The 19,956-nt window shown below is 33.2% G+C and overlaps 1 protein-coding gene across 3 annotated transcripts in view; it reads left to right on the top strand.

Moving 5' to 3' along the window:
• The window catches only part of Cask (calcium/calmodulin dependent serine protein kinase), a 290,329-nt gene that overhangs the window by 727 nt on the left and 269,646 nt on the right, over nucleotides 1-19,956 (top strand). The gene's annotated exons all lie outside the window — the stretch shown is intronic.

The following is a 19,956-nucleotide window of genomic DNA, read 5'->3' as shown; positions in this document are numbered from 1 at the left end:
CATGTAATCATTTTAATTTATTTTTTAGTTTTTAGGCCATAGTTTTATGTAACCAAACTTCATATTTCAGATGGCATAACTATTCCAGTACCTTTTCTATTTAGCATCCTTCTAACTTTAGAGTTTGCCACAGTCCATTGAAAGATGAATTCTTCTTTAAAACTTTTACTTTTAATCCCCAGACCAGTACAGCTGAGGGTTTAAGTTATAAAATCTAAGAGAGAGCTACCTGTTTATGTTTTATCCAGTTATCTTACTTTGGACAGTAGAAGCTCATATACTGTGAGCTCAAGTTAATGTGTCCCTGTATATATTTTTTCAGGATCATTACTTTTAAATACTTTGTGACCCTTTGAATTCTTATTATCCACATGATAGTTGTAGAAGATTCTTAGAAGTTGCTATTTGCAAAGAATCATTAACTGATTTGGTTTTAGTGCTTTAATCTGTAAAATTTTGTGATAAATTTTAGAAACTAATGATTTCATAGTCTGAGGTTGGCTATTAACTGCTTTTGAATGTAAATTGTTTTATAAATTTAGAAAAATTTAAAATTTGTCTTTAAGCAAACTTTACAACTAAACTATATTTCTTTAAACTTTTTTTTTGCACTGCTAGGGTTCAAACCTAGGGCTTCAAGCACACTCGACAAGCACTATTTCCTTAAACTTTTAACTGCCTTTGAGTTTAATATACTCTGATTTTTCTGTATCAGTTATCTAGTAAAGAAAATTTTCACAAGTACTGAGATTTTTTATACAAACCTAATTCATTAAATAAATAGATTTTTTAAAACTTTCTTTTAAATGTTCTAATGCTGATTATAATCTTAGCAAAATTCTAATTTAAAATAAGTGTTAAATCGATTATTAAATTACTTGTATTGAATTGGTAAAATATAAACCAAATCCTCTTAAGTATTATTACAAATAAGTAAAATAAATATTCATGTATTATTATTTAACCCAAGATTAACATCAGAGGATTGATTTGTCTCATCATTTATCTAATCTATATCTTTCTAGCTAAAGACAAATTTTAGGAAGACAATTAATTACTTTCTCATTTCCCAGAGGTGGTTTATTGACAGATTTCTTCAGCCAGATCCCTGGAGCTATAGAACCAGACTATCACTTAGGGAGTCAAACTCCAAACTTCAAAAAAGTAGAGGACTTGGCATATAATCCATATCCTTGGGTTTAAGTCCTGCCTTTACTTACTACAATATATGAAAGCCTATCACTAAAGTGTTAGTTCATTGCTTTGGCAATATAAACATCTTCAAATCTTGTCCTCAAGACAAGACCTAGTCATTTCATTGATCCTTTATACTCATAGGCCTCATTGAACTTCATGTAATCCTGTACTCTTTTTATATCTATCCTATATGATGATACAAATTATAAATATTAAACAATATTCAATTGAATCCTTGTTTTGTTTTTTTGTTTTATTTTTTTTTAGACAGTGTCTCACTATGTAGTTCATGCTGGCCTTGAACTCACTGTGTATCCCAGGCTGCCCTCAAACTTGCAGTGATCCTCTTGCCTCAGTCTCCCAAGTGCTGGGATTACAGGCGTGCGGCACCACACCTGGCTGAACTCTTTATGTTACTCATGGACTTATCTCATTCTGATCAGAATTCGGTGGTATTCCAGTGAAAATATGCAATTGGCATTTCATATTTAGGACACCAGACTAGCTTCCATCTTCTTCAGCACAGTGACTCATAAGTTAATCAAGAAACAGAATCAAAATTGTATCACCACCATCTCCACCTATTTTTTTTTTGCAATGGAATTCGCATATCCTCTACTGCCCATGTTTATATTAGCTTTCTTTATTCTGACTTAGACATATTGTATAGGATGTATAATATATGTAAAATTAGTAAATCATTTTGTCATCTAAAGTCTCTTTGAATAGCGCTGTCCTCATGTATCCCCTCCCAACTCTTTTCCAGTCACTGCAAAACATCTTATCTCCTCTGCTCTTTCAGTCCAGTCACAAACATGACCTATTTTATGGAAAACTCTAGCAAGAGTTACTTTATTAAGAAGAAACAAATTTCAAAGTAAAATTAAACACAATAAAAGGAATCCTTAAATTCCAATATGAATATCTAGAACTAACCATTATCTTTTTGCATTGTGGTTTATTTGATCCTTATCATTACCTCGATATTTTTTCTTTTATAAGTACATTTGTATTCAAACATTTTGAGTGAAATCAGTTTGCTTAAGGGTGACCTAAGAACCTACTATGTGTTGTTTATTTGGATAGGTCATTAAAATACAGAGACACATAAAAACAGGACCTGTCCTTAGGAAAAATAATTTAATATTCCCCAACCATTTTTAATATTGTGGGCTTTTTTAGAAAAAAATGTGATAAATTCAAAATAACTTACAAATTAACTTTTGAAATGAAATATTTTTATAAATTATAGATCATCTACAGATATTTTAATATTTTGAATTCTCACTGCCCTACTAAAGATGTTATTTGAATATTTTTGCCATCAAAACAATAATTCTGTTCAATAGGTATTTTTAACTTGCAGACTGAAAACTATCAAATAATCCCTTCAAATTGTGAATAGGTTTACATATATATGTTCATTTTCCTAGAAAAAGAGTCCATGGTTTTTGGGAATTCTTTAAAACATACATTATTCCTAAATCGTGTAGCATTTCTTCTTTCGCGTGTATGAAAAAGTGAAATTCATACTTATGAACACAAGATGAATAAGAAGCTTTTATTAAATAAAAGCTGGATTAATTCATATAAGGATAGTACTTCTGATAGGAAGATATTTTCATATATATGCGTATATATTGGATTAACAAACTTCCTAGATTATTATCTTGAAGTTTTAATTAATGTACTTTTTGTCTCTTACTCTGCTGAGTCACTAATTAGACTTTTTGTTTTAGAAACAAATACCAAAATTTATTTAGGCAAATAAGGAAATTAAAATTAAAAGAAAGTACAAAGGATAGAATTGGAAACTGAATTGCCAAAGTTTTGAGGTCTTGATAGGACTATAGAGCTTAATTGTAAAAGTCCAAAAATGGAATTTGTATTTTAGAATATGCTATTTTCTGAAGAGAGTACAGATTGGATTCCACTTTACTTAGTCTCCAAGAATATCTGACTCTGAAAAGTCCCAGGGTAGTTGGTAATATCAGCAAAATTGGAGGAATGAGGTCTTTAGACAATCCTCACCTCCATAAAAGGTTGAGAAAACTGATAATATCAGAATCAATATGAGAAGTTTCATGTATGTGTGCACATGTGTACAGTATGTGTGTGTGCTGGAGATAAAACCCTAAGGACCTCATGCATGCTAGGTAAGAGCTCTACCACTGAGCTACATTCCCGCTCTGTTCCATTTTTTGTTTTTTGGTACCAAGAATCAAACTCAGGACATTACACTTGCCAGTGGTGCAGTGTCACCACTGAGCTATAAATCCCCGGCCCTCTCTTCCCATTTTTTAGAGATTTACTGTATTAATCAGACTGGCCTCATACTTGTGATCCTTCTGCCTCAGCTTCCTGAGTAGCCAGGATTACAAATGTGCATCACCATGCCTGGCAACCCAGGAAGAATTTATTCAAGAAAAAAATGGCTGATTCTTGGTAAGAATATGAGTTTCATAGCATCTTAACTTGCTTTATACCCCCTCACCCTCAGATTCTTGTTAAGCTTGAAAACAAACAGTTCCTGATCATGGTGAAAACTAGCAGCCTAGCAGCTACCAGAAAAATCAGAACAGGAATGGAATGCCCTGAAAACCTCATTCCCAAAATATTGTCATTGTTTTACTTGTCTAGTAGTTACCTAGAAGACCCTACTTGCAAGGCTTGTTTACAGTGATTCAGACATCACCCAGTGTAAAAACTTCTACTACAGGGCAATTTGCCAAAAATTTTATAGATAGTTGTTTAATTTTATTGCTGGCAATAGATAACAGTTGAGGCAAATAAAAAGTTAACTAAAGGCTTAAAAAGAAAAGCTGAGTTTAAAAAAAGCTACAACAAGTTGCTGGAAATCAAGAAAATCATGAATATGTGTATGGCTGTGCACATGTTCACGAAAGATCAGAGCAGGCCTTAAGCACCTGCCTCTGGCTGACTTTCAGGTTCTGCAAGTAAGAAAGGAATGGTAAAGCAGAGATGTCAACTTTCTGCCTGAGTGTTGAAGGTATCTCTCACATATACACAGTGCCACACAAAAGAAGAAATCTTTATAAACTTTATAAAATTTGTTACCCTCAAAAATCATGATATTAATGAACATGAACAAACAACAGCAGCAGCAGCAGCAAACTCTAAAGGAAGGGAGATGATGTTTAGGATTGATGCATTATATTTAAAACATTCAGTTTTAAAGAAAAAATTTGAAGCATGCATGCAGAACACAAGAAAATATGCCTCATGCAAAGACGAGTAAAGCAATCAATAGAAATTTTCCCTGAGCAAATGCAGAAACTGAACTTAGTACAAAAGGGGTTAAAAGTTAGCTATTTTAGATATGGTCAAAGAAATAAAGGAAACATCTCTAAAAAATGAAAGGAAAGAATGAGAACAATATCGTGCCAAATACAAAATATCAATAATGAGATAGTAACTATAAAACAAAAGGGGGAGGGAACAGATTAGAAGTTCTAGAATTGAAAAGTGCAATAACCAAAATGAAAATTTCACTTGTCTCAGCAACAGATTTGCACAGACCATAAAATAATTAGAATTCACAGATTTGAAGATACATTTATCAAGATTATTTACTCTAAGGAATAGAAAGAGAAATGAATGAGCAAAATGAAAAGAAACTTCTGGAAGACCATCAAGTCATACCTACATAATGCATAATGGAAATACCAGAAGAAAAGAAAAAAAAAAGACATAAAAAGAATACGTGAAGAAATAATGGCCCAGAAGTTCAACAAACTCCAAGTAAGATAAACTAAAAACTATATCATCATATCAAAACTGTCAAAAGCTTCAGACAAGAAGAATCTCATGAAAGTAGCAAAAGAGTAGCAACTCTTTACATACAAGTGTGCCTCAATTAACATTAATAGATTTCTCATCAAAAGCTATGAAGACTAGAAGGCAATGGAATAACATTCAAGTTGCTGAAAGAAAAAGATTGGCTTCCAAGAATCTTTTATCCAGAAAAAAAACATACTTTAAAAAATGAAGCATAAATTAAGATATTCTCAGGTAAATGAAAACTGAGAAAATTTGTCAATAGCTAACCTGCCCTATAAAAAGTAATAAAAGTAATTATTGTAAATCTTTTACTCCTGATCTATATAAAGCAACAATTACAAATCTGTCTTGATGGGCATAGCGTGTATAAAGTAAACCACATATTTGTAAGACATAATTATTCCTAAATCAATAAGAAAGTATCTTTAGTTGCACTATCATGGCTGCCTTGATGTTCTGAATCATTTTAAAACATTGACCTTTTATGGTGATTTTTAATTTAGGGAAAAACTAGAAGTTGCTTGGTACCAGATTTGATGAATAAGGTGGAGGAGGACACAGCATAATATTTTTACAAGCCTATCTTTCCATTGGATGGCACTTGGCAGCAACATTCACCAAAAATTTTAATCACACTTCATTAAGGCAATCACAAAAGAAAACCAATAGAAGTGCTTTAGAAACTGTCAAAAATGATGGGCTAAGTGAATTTGAGGAATGCAGGAGCATTTTGAGGGAAATGAATGAATAAATTTTATTTAAGCACATACTGTGTTTTTTGATCAGCTTTGTCTCAATCAGTTAAAAAAGTTTGAAATTATTCAAAGTATCCTCTCAGACCACAAGAGAATTAAATTAGAAATAAATAACAAAAGAAAATTTGGGAATTTCACAAATATGCAGAGGCTAAAAAACTACTAAAATAGCAAATGGGTCAAAGAAATCATAAAGAAAATTATAAAATACTTTCAAATGAATGGAAACAAAGCTCAACATATCAAAAGTGATGAGATTCAGCAAAAGCATTGCTTAAAAGGAAATTATTATAAATTTCTATATTGATGAATAAAGAACTCAAATCAATAATCTATTTTCAAAAACTAGAAGAGTATACTCAAACCACACAGAAAGAAGGAAATAACAAAGCTTATAATAAAATGAATGGAATAGAGAATATAAACACAATAGAGAAAATTGTTCAAGCCAAGAGCTATTCTTTGAAAAGATATAAAACAAAATGAGTAGCCTTTAGACTGATCAATGAAAAACAAGACATCTAAAATTAATAAATTCAGGCATTCAGGAGGGGACCTGACTACTTACATTGTTAAAGTAGAAGGATAAGAGAATATTATGAACAGCTATATGTCAACAAAGTAGAGAAGCTAGCTGAAAATATCCCATAAAGAGGTTTGTATGGAATATTACTCAGCCATAAAGAATGAGAAAATAGATTCATTCATAGGAAAATGGATACATATTGAAGATATACTCCTAAGTGAAATAAATAAGTCACACATGTGTAAATACCGAATAGTTTCTCTGGTGTGAATAATCTGCAATAATACATAAGATCCTAATAAGATTACTGACATTTCAAAAAGGGAAGAAAGGAGCTAAAGGTGTAGGGAAGGTGGGATGAGTAGGGAAAGGGTAATAAGGGAAAAGAAAAAAATGTGAGATAATGAAAAGATGGAAATAAAGTATTTGTAGATGGGGAGGGGAGGAGTGGGTGAAGGGAGGGCAGGGACAAGGGGAAAAAATGAGAACCAAGACTTGTCATGTGGAGGTACAAGATCCCAACAATGAATGTAACTGTACTGTATCCCTAAAATGTACCAATAAACTCAATTAAAGCTGAAAAAAAAAAGAGATTTGTAGTAGCCCTACATGGTGGCATACACCTATAATCCCAGTACTGTGGGAGGCTGAGGCAGGAGGATTGTAAATTCAAACTCAACTTGGGCAACTGACTGATACCCTGTCTCAAAACAAAATAAAACAAAAATTGTTTTTAAAGGGCAGGAAATGCATCGCAGTTCAATCCCCATTACTACCAAAAGAAAAAGGTTAAAATGAGCATGGGATTTACTTTTGAGGTGATTAGTTTGAATTCAAAAATTTGAATGTAGTAATAGTAATAGTTACATGACTGTGAATATATTAAAATTCAAATTGTATGGTTTGTGGATTCAATCTCAATAAAGTTTTAAAAAGTACTTATGCCTTAAATAAGAGAGATTCATAAAAGAAATTCAAGTTTGAAGTGCAAAGGGTAGGGGAAAGGTAATAAGGGAAAAGAAAAAATATGAAAAAATGAAAAAATGGAAATAAAGTGTTTGTAAATGGGGAGGGGAGGAGCAGGTGAAGGGAGGGCGAGGACAAGGGGAAAAAATGAGAACCAAGAACACCTGTCATGTAAAGGTACATGTTCCCAATAATGAATGTAACTGTACAGTATACCTAAAATGTACCAATAAACTCAATGAGAGGAAAAAAAAAGAAATTCAAGTTTGGTTAAACATTTAAAATCAGTCAGTCTGGATTGGGGATGTAGCTCAGTGGTAGAGTACTTGCCTAACATGCATGACGGCCTGGATTCAATCTCCAGCACCAAATAGATAAAATAAATGTAATATATCTTATTAATAGAAAATATGGAACGAGCCAACCATGGACCAAAACCTCTGAAATCATGAGCCAAATAAACTGTTTCCTCCTGTAAAAAATTTTTGTAAATCAAAAATATGATATCAAAACCAGACAAGGAGACATTTTTTATACCAACATCCTTGATGAACATAAATGCAAAAATCCATAATAAAATACTAGCAAACCAAATTCCACAACACATTAAAAGAGCATATACCATAACCAAGTTGGTTTCATTCCCAGAGATACAAGAATGTTTCAACATATGCAAATCAATAAATGTAATACACTAATATGATTTGAAAAGTCACATGGTCATCTCAATGCAGAAAAAACCTTCAGCAAAACTCAAAATTCATGATATAAAAAAAAACCTGGAGAAACTATTGAAGGATTATTCCTCAATGACAAACTTACAGTAAGCTTTCTGAATGGGGAAAAATGCAAAGCATTTCCTCTAAAATCAGGAACAAATGGTCTGCTCTAACCATTCCTGTTCAAAATTGTTCTTGATGGCTGGGGATTTAGCTCAGTGGTTTCGCTCCTGCCTCTCAAGCTCAAGGACCCAAGTTCAATCTCCACTACCAGGAAAAAAATCCCCAAAATTGTTCTTGAAATTTTAACTAGAACAAGAAGGCAAGAGAAAGAGATACAAATAGGAAAGAAAGAAGTCAAGTTATCCTGTTTTGCCTGCTTCACAAGTGCAAGGTCCTGAGTTCGATCCCCTCCCTGATACCAAAAAGAAAAAAAAAATGTTGCAGCATACAGTCAATATACAAAAATAAGTCATTTCAGTATGCTAACAGCAAAAAATCTGAAGATGAAATTAAGAAACAGTTCCATCACTAAACAGGATAAGATACTTAGGGATATATTTAACCATGGAAGTATGAGACTTGTAACCTGAATACTGTAAAGTAAATTATAAGACTTCCTGCGTTCATTGATCAGAAAACTTAATATTATTATCATATCACACAAATCATGAAGTCCACATGGAAACCAGAGTTCCTGAATAACCATAACAGTCCAGAAAATGTTGTGGGACTCATGTTTCCCCATTCCAAAATTTTATACAAAGCTGCATTTATATGCTTAGAATAGTATAAGCATATGGGATAGATAGGTAGGTTAATGAAATTGAGTGAAAAGACTATAAACTCATACATTTGTTTTGAGTTTTTCTGACACAGGGTTTTGCTGTTGCCCAAGCTGTTCTCAAAACTCCTGGGCTTGGGGAAGCCTCCTGCCTCAGCATCTTTGGGACTGTTGATGCATGCTACCATGCCCAGAAAATCCATACATTTAAAGACAGATAATTTTCAGTGGTGGTTCCAAGACAATTCAGTGGAGAATGAATATATATGTGTGTGTGTGTGTGTGTGTGTGTGTGTGTGTGTGTGTGTGTGTATAATACCGTGTGAAAAAAAAATATATATATATATGATAGTGGCAGTGGCACAACTGAATACTGCTATGAAAAAAACATGAACTTGGACCCTTCACACCATATACAAAAAGTAGATCAAAGATTCAAATGGATGAGTTAAAATGATGAAACTTTGAAGAAGACAGGCACAAATCTTCATTGAGCATTGGTTTCTTAAATATTAAACCTAAAACAGAAGCAACCAAATTAAAAATCAATAAATTGAAGTTTTGTGCTTCGAAGGACACCATCAAAGAAAGTAAAAAGGTGTGACACAGAATTAGGGAAAACATTTTCAAATCTTATATCTGGTAAGATTCAGATATCCCAAGCATACCAATAACTCTTGAAAGTCAACAGCACATAAAAAAGAGAACCCAGTTAAAATGATAATAGATTGGAATAGACGTTTCTTTAAAGCATGTTTTAAAATGGTCAATAAACATGTAATGATGCTCAACATCTTTAGTCATTAGGAAAATGCAAATACAAATCATAACAAGATACCACTTGACACTCACTAGAAAGTCTATACTCAAAAAGACAACCATTTGTTGGCAAGGATACGGAGAATTTGGAACTCTCATTTATTGCTGTTGAGAATCTAAAATAGTGTAGCTGTTGGGGAAAAATTTGGCCGTTCCCCAAAATTTGAATTTAGAGTATTGTATGACCTACCAATTCTGTTCCTAGGTATATACCCAAAGCTATTGAAAATATGCACTCTCACAAAAACTGGTACATGAATATTTATAGCAGCATTATTTTAGTAGTCAAACAGTGGAAACAAACCAAATATCCATAATGGATAAGCAAAGTAGACCACTACATATAATGGAATATTATTCAACTTTAAAAACAGTGAAAGTATGCAGTACTTGGCTCATTAGACATTTATTTATTTTTTTGTCTCTTCTTTCATTTATTTCTTTATTCCCTTTTTCTTTTTTTCTTTTATTGAGTTTATTGGTATACTTTAGGTATACAGTATAGTTACATCCATTATTGGGATCTTGTACCTATACATGACAGGTCTTGGTTCTCATTTTTTCCCCTTGTCCCTACCCTCCCTTCACCCACTCCTCCCCTCCCCATTTACAAACACTTTATTTCCATTTTTTCATTTTCTCATATTTTTTCCCTTATTACCTTTCCCCTACCCTTCCCCCTTTCCCTACACCTTTAGCCCTTTTCTTCCCATTTCACAATGTCAGATATTTCATTAGGATCTTATGTACTATTACAGTTTATTCATACCAGAGAAACTATTCAGTATTTACACGTGTGACTTGTTTATTTCACTTAGGAGTACATTTCAATATGTATCAATTTTCCTATGAATGAGTCTAATCTCTCATTCTTTATGGCTGAGTAGTATTCCATTTTATAGAAAAACCACATCTTCTTTAATCTCCAACTGATGGGCAAATGGGCTGTTTCCAAGTTTTAGCTATTACAAACTGTGCTGCTATAAAATCAATAGGGAGATACCTTTCCAAAAGAATTAAAAGAATCATTAGACATTTAAAAGTTGATGTAATCCATCACATCAACAGGCTGAAGAAGGGAAATCACTTGATCATATCAATAGATGTATAAAAGACATTTCATGGGCATTCAAGGTAAAAAAGAAAAAAAACTTTAGCAAACTAGGAATAGAGGGCAACTTCCTGAAATTGATAAGAAACATCTACAAAATCTTATGGCTAGCTTCATACTTAATGGTGACAAACTGAATGTTTTTCACTTACAATTGGGAATAAGGTAAAGATGTCCCTGATTGCCACTGAAATTCAGTATTCTATAAGAAGTTCTAGCTAACACAGTAAGACAGGATAAAGAAACAGCTATACAGACTGGCAAGGAAGATAAATTCTTAGATGACACGATTGTCTATGTAGTAAATTCCAAAGAATCAAAACAACTTTAAGAGAAGCACCTGGAGTGACAGCTCGCATTGGGAAAAACTTTCAAGATCATTGGAATGCAAAAGCCTCCAGTGATTTCATCCTTTCAGAGGCACATGTGAAATCAGATGTGGAAAACTCTGTAGCACAAGTGTTCATGTTACTGAGTACATGATGGTGGAGTACTCTTCCTGCGGTGACCATAGGAAAGCCTTGAACATTCTTTACTTTTAAAAAGATATGAGAATTTATTATGGAGAAAATTGTTGGTATTGTTATTGTTGTTATTGTTATTGGTATTGGAAGACTTTCCTTTTTCCCACATTCAGTAGAAGACTTGTGAATACAGAGAAAGGAGGAATGTTTTCTAGGATGTCACTTAGGAAAAACGTGAAAATTCTCCCTGGATGTAGAACCTATGAGTATTAATTTCGAAAAATTTTCAGTGATTCTTATCATGAACACTTATATGGTAGCACAGCCTAGGAATGTAATCTATGGTAGAATGCCTCAGTCTCAGCTCTTCATTAAGGGGCTAAAAGATAATTGATACTGGGAATAAAAGTATAATTAAGTCTGGAGTTAGCATTACCATTGCCTAATCTGTAGGTTTGACCATTAAATCATTAATTTTAGTCTTTGGTTCATGCAGACATTTATATCTGTTCCTCAAATTAAACCCTAAGTTACCTTCCAAAGTTTGAATGCAATCTATTTATTATAATTTACTATTTAAAACCATAAATACATTGCATATTCAGAAAAACACAGAATTTCTAACTAGCTCCTGAATGCTTTTATTTATATGAAATTAAATAATACCTCTGATATTCTTTTTTCCTGCTAGAGATATTTTTGTTGGGTTGTGTGGACTTCATTGTATTGATTCTGTTTTCTGTTTCTATACTAGTATGGCAAATACCCTTAGCTTCTTTTTTGGGGGGGCTACCGGGGATTGAACTTGGGTCCTTGTGCTTGCAAGGCAGGCCACCGAACCGCTGAGCTAAATCCCCAGCCTCCTACCCTTAGCTTCTTTTTTGGGGGGGCTACCGGGGATTGAACTTGGGTCCTTGTGCTTGCAAGGCAGGCCACCGAACCGCTGAGCTAAATCCCCAGCCTCCTACCCTTAGCTTCTTTCCCAATGCTTGTACTCCCTTTCCTGTTTACTTAAAGAAACATTTCCTTCAAGTTGTCTATGAGCAATATTGAAAATAAGCCACCAGGCTTTCTTGAAGCCCAGACACACTTTGTTCCATTATTCTGACTATGAGAATTAGGTAGAGGTCTCTTTGAGGGCTTGAGGAACAATTTGGCTTGTTTTCTTCACCCATTTTCTATTTACCATACCCATACCTTTTCATGGAAAGTGGCCTCAAGGTCTGGAGACTAAAGACACACACACACACACACACACACACACACACACACACACACACACACGATGAAAAGATCTATGGTGCAGCAGAAAAAACAGAATGATTTGAAATTCCCCAAAGCTGCCGTTTGACTATGTCAACTCTGGACTGCTTATTAAGACTTTCTCCTATGTGAGTAAAAGTAACCCCTAACTGGTTGAAGCCAAAGTGATTTGTCGTTTTTGAGGTGTTTTGTTAACTTCCAACTGAAGACAGTATTTTTAACTGGTAAACTTAGCCGTTTGCCCCATGTTATCCATGTTACATGTTTCTTTTGAAATGATGTATATTCTCTAATATGTAGATATAGAGCATATGGATATTATGTTTTCATTGTATGTTCAGAATTTTTTATTTTAACTTTAGTGATAATGGTGTAGTAGAATCTTTCATTGTGAATATGGATTAACATTCTTGTAATTCTGTCATTTTTTAAATTTATTTTGATAATGCTGCAATGATACATACAGGATTAAAGATGTTCATGTGAATTGTTCCTTTTTATGCAGGTCCCATATTTTTAAATAGCTAAGATTTATAGTGCCTTGATAATAAATGGTCAAATACATTAAAAAAAAGTTCTGCTACCTGCCTCGCAAGCACAAGGACCGGAGTTTGATCTCTGGTACCCCAAAAAAAACCAAATGGTTACCAGGTTAATGTACAAACGTTGATTGTTTTCCTATACCAACAATGAGGAATTGAAATTTGAATGTAAAAGTACAGACATAGAAAACTCTGAAATACTGTGGTATAAACTTAACAACATATATAAATGATCACAAAGAAACTTCAAAACTTAAATGAACTTAAAATTCTAACAGGTACTTTGTGTTCATGGATAAGAAGTGTCAGGGTTAAGGATCAGTTCTAGTCAACTTCATCTAGACTCTCTTCCATCTAAATCATAATTCCAGCAAGTTACTTTTAATAGTATATTGACAAAATGATTCTAAAGTTTATATAGAAAAGCAAAAAATCCAGTATTGCTATCACACTACTCCAGAATGAAGTTGGGAGGCTGCCATTACACAACTCCAGTATTTACTTTGATACTAATCATGACAGTGTATTACAGGTGGAAGAATAAACAAGTATATCAGTAGAATAGAATAGCTCAGAAATAGATCCTCACAAATACAGCCAACCGATCTTTGACAAAGTAGCAAAGGCAATCCAATGGAGAAAAGATCATCTTTTCAACAAATGATGCTGGAACAGTTTAACATACACATGAAAAACAGTGAATCTAGACATAGGCCTTACTTCTTTCAGAAAAGCTTAATATTAATGATTTTCCCCTAAGAAAAGGAATACAAGGTTGTCCATAGTGACATTATTCAACATATTGCCAGAAACCATCAGAATAAGGCAGGAAAAGTTCATGTAACGTATAGATAGAAAAGGAAGAAATGAAATTGTCTGTATTTGCAGATGACATGCCAATCTGTACAAAACTCCCAAAGATTCTATAACAACTAGATTCTATAAAGGATGTGAGGCCATATAAAATTAATTATATTCTTATAAAACAAAATGAAATTCTTAGATATAAATCCTGCACAATATATACAAATTTTGGAAACCACAAAACTCTTGAAAGAAATCAAAGAGTAAATAAATGGAGATAGTTACTCTGTTCATGGATTGAATACTCACCATAGTAAAGATACTGTTTCTCCCTAAATTTATCTTGAGTTTGACCCACTTTCAATCAAAATGTCATGAAAACCTTTTGTAGGTATAAAAAAGTATCCTAAAATATTTTGGGTAAATAAAAGAACAAAAATAGCTAAAGTTTTTTGAAAAGCCTAATCTATGTATATGAATTAAAACAGTGTGGTAGTAGCACAAGGATAAACATAGATCAGTGGAACAGATTTCCCATAAGTAGCCCCATACAAGTACAGACAACTGACTTTTCACAAATGTTCAAACCTAATTCAGTGAGGAATAATGCTTTTAAACAAACAGTGGAACAATTTGATATCCATAGGCCAAAAATTAACCTCAAGTTAAAACTTCTATCCTATATAAAAATATACTCAAAGTGGACCATAGATTTCAGTGTAAGACAAATCCAGATAACTTTTAAAGTAAAATATACCAGAAAATCATTGACATCTAGAACTAGTTGAAGAATTGTTGTGTGATGCCAAATACAAAATTCACACATTAAAAAGAATTTAAAAATTAATGGGTAAAAAACATTAATGCTTGTCTAAAAAGTATTATACAAGTTCTAACCTAGCACACAAAAATATACTCAATAACATCCATTAGGGAAATCAAAACCGCAAGGAAATATCGCTATACACTTACTAGAACAGTTACAGTAAAAATAATTTTAATAGCATTTTCTGGCAAGGATGCAGAGAAAATGGATCTTTCATACCTTGCTGGTGGGACTATAAAGTGGTGTAGTAACACTGGAAAATAGTATGTCTAAAATACTAAATACATACATGCCATACAACCCAGCAATTATATTCATGGGAAATGTACGTCCCAGAGAAATAAAAACTTAGATTCACTCTGAGTTCTAGACCTGTAATCAAATTTTCATAGCAGCTGTATTCATAATAGGTAAAATTTAGAAAGTACTAAAATAGTGTAAATAATGTTCAAATGGTATAATTAAGAGGAAGAAAATGGCTAAAGAAAAAGTGGGAAGGGGGAAGGAAATAAGGGAAAAGAAAAAATATGGAAAAATAGAAACAAAGACTTTGTAAATGGGGAATCAGGGGGTGAAGGTAATGCAGGGGCTTGGGGAAAAACCAAGAACCAAGATATATCATGTAAAGGTACAAGATCCCAGTGATGAATGTAACTGTATTGTTTGCTTTAAATGTACAAATAAACTTAATGGGAAAAAAAAGAAAGCACTAAAATATCCCACAGTGCATTAATGGTAAAAGAAATAAATGGTACATCCATAAAAAAGAAAAAATCTATTGTATCCAACAACTTAAATGGATCTCCAGGAATTGCATTAAAATATCTATCTCTATATGTCATATTCTGTGTGATTTCCTCTGTAAGCTTCAAAATGATAAAATTATCGAACGGGGGAGCAGATTAGTGACTGTGAGTTGTTGGACCCTGCAAAGATAGGGTAAGAATCCTGAGACAAGGGTGTGTGTGACTATAAAGGGCTAGCATGTAGGGTCATTATGGGAGATCTTTATGGAACAATTCTAATTTCTATTTTGGTGTGATTGCAAGAATTTACACATGATGATAAAATTGAATAGCTCTACATAACCATATACATATGCATGCTTGTAAAACTGGTAAACTAATTGTCTAACTAATAAGTTAATCTGTATCTCTTTTTACATGTAGAAAGCATGACAAAACCTTTTATTTTGCAGTTGCATTTTCTTAGTGTTTTCATTTCTTTTTTTTTTTTTTAAGACAGGGTCTCACTATGTAGTTGAGACTGACCTGAAACTCACTATGTAGCCCAGGCTGGTCTCAAACTCACAGTGAACCTCCTGCCTCAGCCTCCCTACTGCTGGGATTACAGGCGTGCACCACCACGCCCTGCCTTTCATTTCTTTTACAATTACTTGTAGTGGACATAGTAATCTAGCAAATTTCAAGGAATTAAATGTTATATACTTTGATTTAATTTTGTCATATAAAATCCATAGAGTATGATTCCTAAGCAATTTAAGCATGTATTATTAAGACTTGATCAGAGATTTAATATATCAAAGTCTAATTTATAAATTCAATATTTAAAGGAAAAAAACCATTCTTTCAAATATTAATGAATTTTTCTCTATGTACAACATATGAATGTGAAACTATTTTATTGCTAAGTCACCAGATAATCATTTCTGAGCATTGGTATTGTTAATCATAAAAGGATAATGAAATCATTAAACATGGCTAATACATGTTAAAAATCATATTTCTTAATGGTAGCTTTATCTAGAAAACAGAAAGTATTTTATTATTATGTGGAGTATTTGAGCCAAACTCCTGAAGACCAGCTTAAAGTTAGTGGTATAATTTTCAATAAAACATCTACTTTTCACATTGCCAATTGTAATATCCATGTAATTACTATATGGATCACTGATTTTGAGATTCCTAAAGTGGATTTTCTCATTAGATTTCTTTTGCCTTTATTTTAAAGCAAACATTCTTTGTATAGAAAAATCATGTATTTCTGTAGGTCTTACATAGTAAATTGTAAATGCTGCCTTAGCAAAATGTCTTTTTAGGACACATCTTGGGCTGTTTTTCCTAATTGGGTATGCACCGACACATGTGTTTGTGTGTGTGTGTGTGTGTGTGTGTGTGTATGTCTATTGAAACTTTTCTGACTAAAGAGTCAACTTTAAAACAGAAACACATACATCTGTTTTTAATTATTTATTTTTCTGTATGGGGCAAGCATTTCTGGATAACTTTATTTAAAATAAGATACAAATTTTGCAAATGTGAAGTTTACAATTGTCTTCCTAATCAAATTGTGTGGTTCTGTGAGAAACTTCTAATGTATCTCTAAACTGAGGCAATTTATAGTGACTTTTTTGATCAATTATGTGGGAAATAAAAACTGATTTTTTTACCTTAATTTTTTTTCTCTCTTTTAAGAATGTAAGGAAGATTTATTCCAAATTACCTGCTTCTACAAGTATAGGGCTAATTGACAATGTGAAATAGGAAGAAAAGGGCTAAAGGTGTAGGGAAGGTGGGAAGGGTAGGGGAAAGGTAATGAGGGAAAAGAAAAAAATATGAGAAAATGAAAAAATGGAAATAAAGTGTTTTTAAATGGGGGGGAGGTTTAGGGGGAGGGCAGGGACAAAGGGAAAAAAATGAGAACCAAGACCTGTCATGTAAAGGTACAAGATCCCACTAATGAATGTAACTGTACTGTGTACCTAAATGTACCAGTAAACTCAATGAAGAAAAAAAAATTTTCTAATTTAATTTATTGGTGCATTCTAAGTAGACAGTACAGCTACATTCATTACTGGGATCTTGTACCTTTACATGCCAGGTCTTGGTTCTCATTTTTCCCCTTGTCCCCACCCTCCCTTCACCCAAGAAAAAAATTTTTACACTTGATCTTAGCCAAAAGGCCGAGAAGCGATGAAAAAAAAAATTTTTTTAAAGAAAGTATAGGGCTATTTGTTAACTACAGTGACTCATTCTTGTTCAATATATTTCTAGGTATTTGCATGGCTTTATGTTATATCTGTTATGTTGACCCAATTCCTAGTATCAATATTTCATTTATAAATATCTCAGTCAAGATCTCTCATCTCATATGAATTAGATGTGTTGATGAAGAGATGGTCATGTTTATATATTAGAGCTCTCAAAGGTCTTTGTCTTATATATTCAATTTCATCTTAATATCATCTTAATGTCACATTCAAGAAATAGAACCATGTGAAAAAATGTAGGATGAGAATCTCTGCTCACTTTTTACCCTGAAATAAAACTTAAAAGTTTTTTTCTCTTTCGTTGTATGTATTTTGTTTCTTTTTAGTCACTTTTTTCTATTCTGTTTGCTTATGTAAAAGATGTTTTCTTTAAATCTTTAATTCTTTTTAGCTTTTAGAGTATATGATTTAGAGAATTCCTTAAAAAGCCATAGAATGCTGTAGTTTTCAGTGTAGAAGTCTTTTGCTTCTTTTGTTAGATTGATTCCTAGATACTTCATTTGTTTGGATGCTATTGTAAAAGGAATTGTTTCCCTAATTTCTCTCTCAATGAGTCTGTTATTTGTGTACAAGAAGGGTATTGATTCTTGGGTGTTGACCTTCCATCCAGCTACTCTGCTAAAAGTGTCAATTAAGCCTAGAAGTCTTTTGATGGAGTTTTTTGGCTCTTCCATGTAGAGTATCATATCATCAGCAAATAATGACAGTTTAACTTCTTCCTTTCCTATCTTTATTGCTTTCATTTCTTTCTCTTGTCTAATTGCTGTGGCTAACGTTTCCAGAACTATATTGAACAGGAGTGGTGATAGTGGACATCCTTGTCTCGTTCCTGATTTTACCATGAAGGTTTTCAGTTTTTGGCAATTTAATATGATGTTGACTGTTGGCTTTTCATAGATAGCCTTTATTAGGTTGAGATATAGACCATCTAGTCCCATTTTTTGCAGGGTTTTTATCATGAATGGGTGTTGAATTTTGTCAAATGCATTTTCTGCATCTATCAAGAGGATCATATGGTTTTTGTCCTTGACTTTGTTAATATAGTGTATTACATTTATTGACTTACATATGTTGAACCATCCTTGCATCCCTGGAATAAATCCGACTTCGTCAGGATGTATGATCTTCCTGATGATCCTCTTTATTCTGTTTGCTAGTATCTTATTAAGGATTTTTGCATCTATATTCATTAATGAGATTGGCCTGTAGTTCTAATGGAAAGATATCCCCTGCTCCTGGGTAGAAGGAATCAACATAGTGAAAATGGCCGTACTACCAAAACTGCTATACAGATTCAATGCAATGCCAGTTGAAATTCCAACACTATATTTCACAGAATTAGAAAAAATCCAAAAATTCATTTGGAACCAGAAGCGACCTAGAATAGCAAAATCCATCCTAGGCAACAGAGACATGGTAGTGGGTATAGCAATTCCCAGCTTGAAACTATGCTACAAAGCCACTGTGATAAAAAACAGCAGGGTACTGGCAAAAAAAACAGATCTGAGGATCAGTGGAACAGATTAGAAGACACAAAAAGAACTCCAGATGCACTCAGCTATGTCATCTTTGACAAAGGAACTGACCATCCTCAGTGCAGGAAACATAGCCTCTTTAATGAGTGGTTTTGGAAAAACTGGATCTCAACCTGCCAAAGATTAAAACTAGACCCTTATCTTTCACCATGCACTAAATTAAAATTCAAGTGGATTAAAGATCTAAATATTAAAACAGAAACACTAAACTTGCTGGAAGATAACTTAGAAGAACTCTTGAAGACATTGGCATAGGAAAAGATTCTATGAACAAATTCTCAGTAGCATGGGAACTACCAGAAAAAAATCAACAACTGGGATCTCATCTTATTGAAAAGCTTCTGCACTGCAAAAGAAACCATCAACAGAACTAAGAGACAACCTACAATGTGGGAAAAAAAATTTACCAGCTGCTCCTCAGACAAAGGACTATTATCTAGAATATATAAAGAACTCAAAGCAATCAGTTCCCCCAAATATAAAGACCTGACTCAAAAATGGGCATGTGAAATGAACAGACATTTCTCAAACAAAGAAGTAAAAGCAGCAAGTAAATATATGAAAAAATGTTCCACATCACTGGTCATTCAAGAGATGCAGATGAAAACAACGCTGACATTCCACCTCAACCCACAAAGAATGGCTGCTATCGTGAAATCAACCAGTAACAAATGTTAGTGGGGTTGTGGGGAGAAAGGAACCCTTCTCCATTGTTGGTGGGAGTGCAGACTGATGCAACCACTATGGAAATCAATATGGAGATACCTCAACGAGCTGGGAGTAGAGGTTCCATTTGACCCAGCCATCCCTCTGCTGGGTATCTTTCCAGAAGAA

This window comes from Fukomys damarensis, unplaced genomic scaffold (genome assembly GCF_012274545.1).
Source record: "Fukomys damarensis isolate Sample0158 unplaced genomic scaffold, DMR_v1.0_HiC HiC_scaffold_39, whole genome shotgun sequence".
NCBI lineage: Eukaryota > Metazoa > Chordata > Mammalia > Rodentia > Bathyergidae > Fukomys > Fukomys damarensis.
Note: the sequence above shows the minus strand (reverse complement) of the source record. Positions and strands in the feature narration are given on the sequence as shown.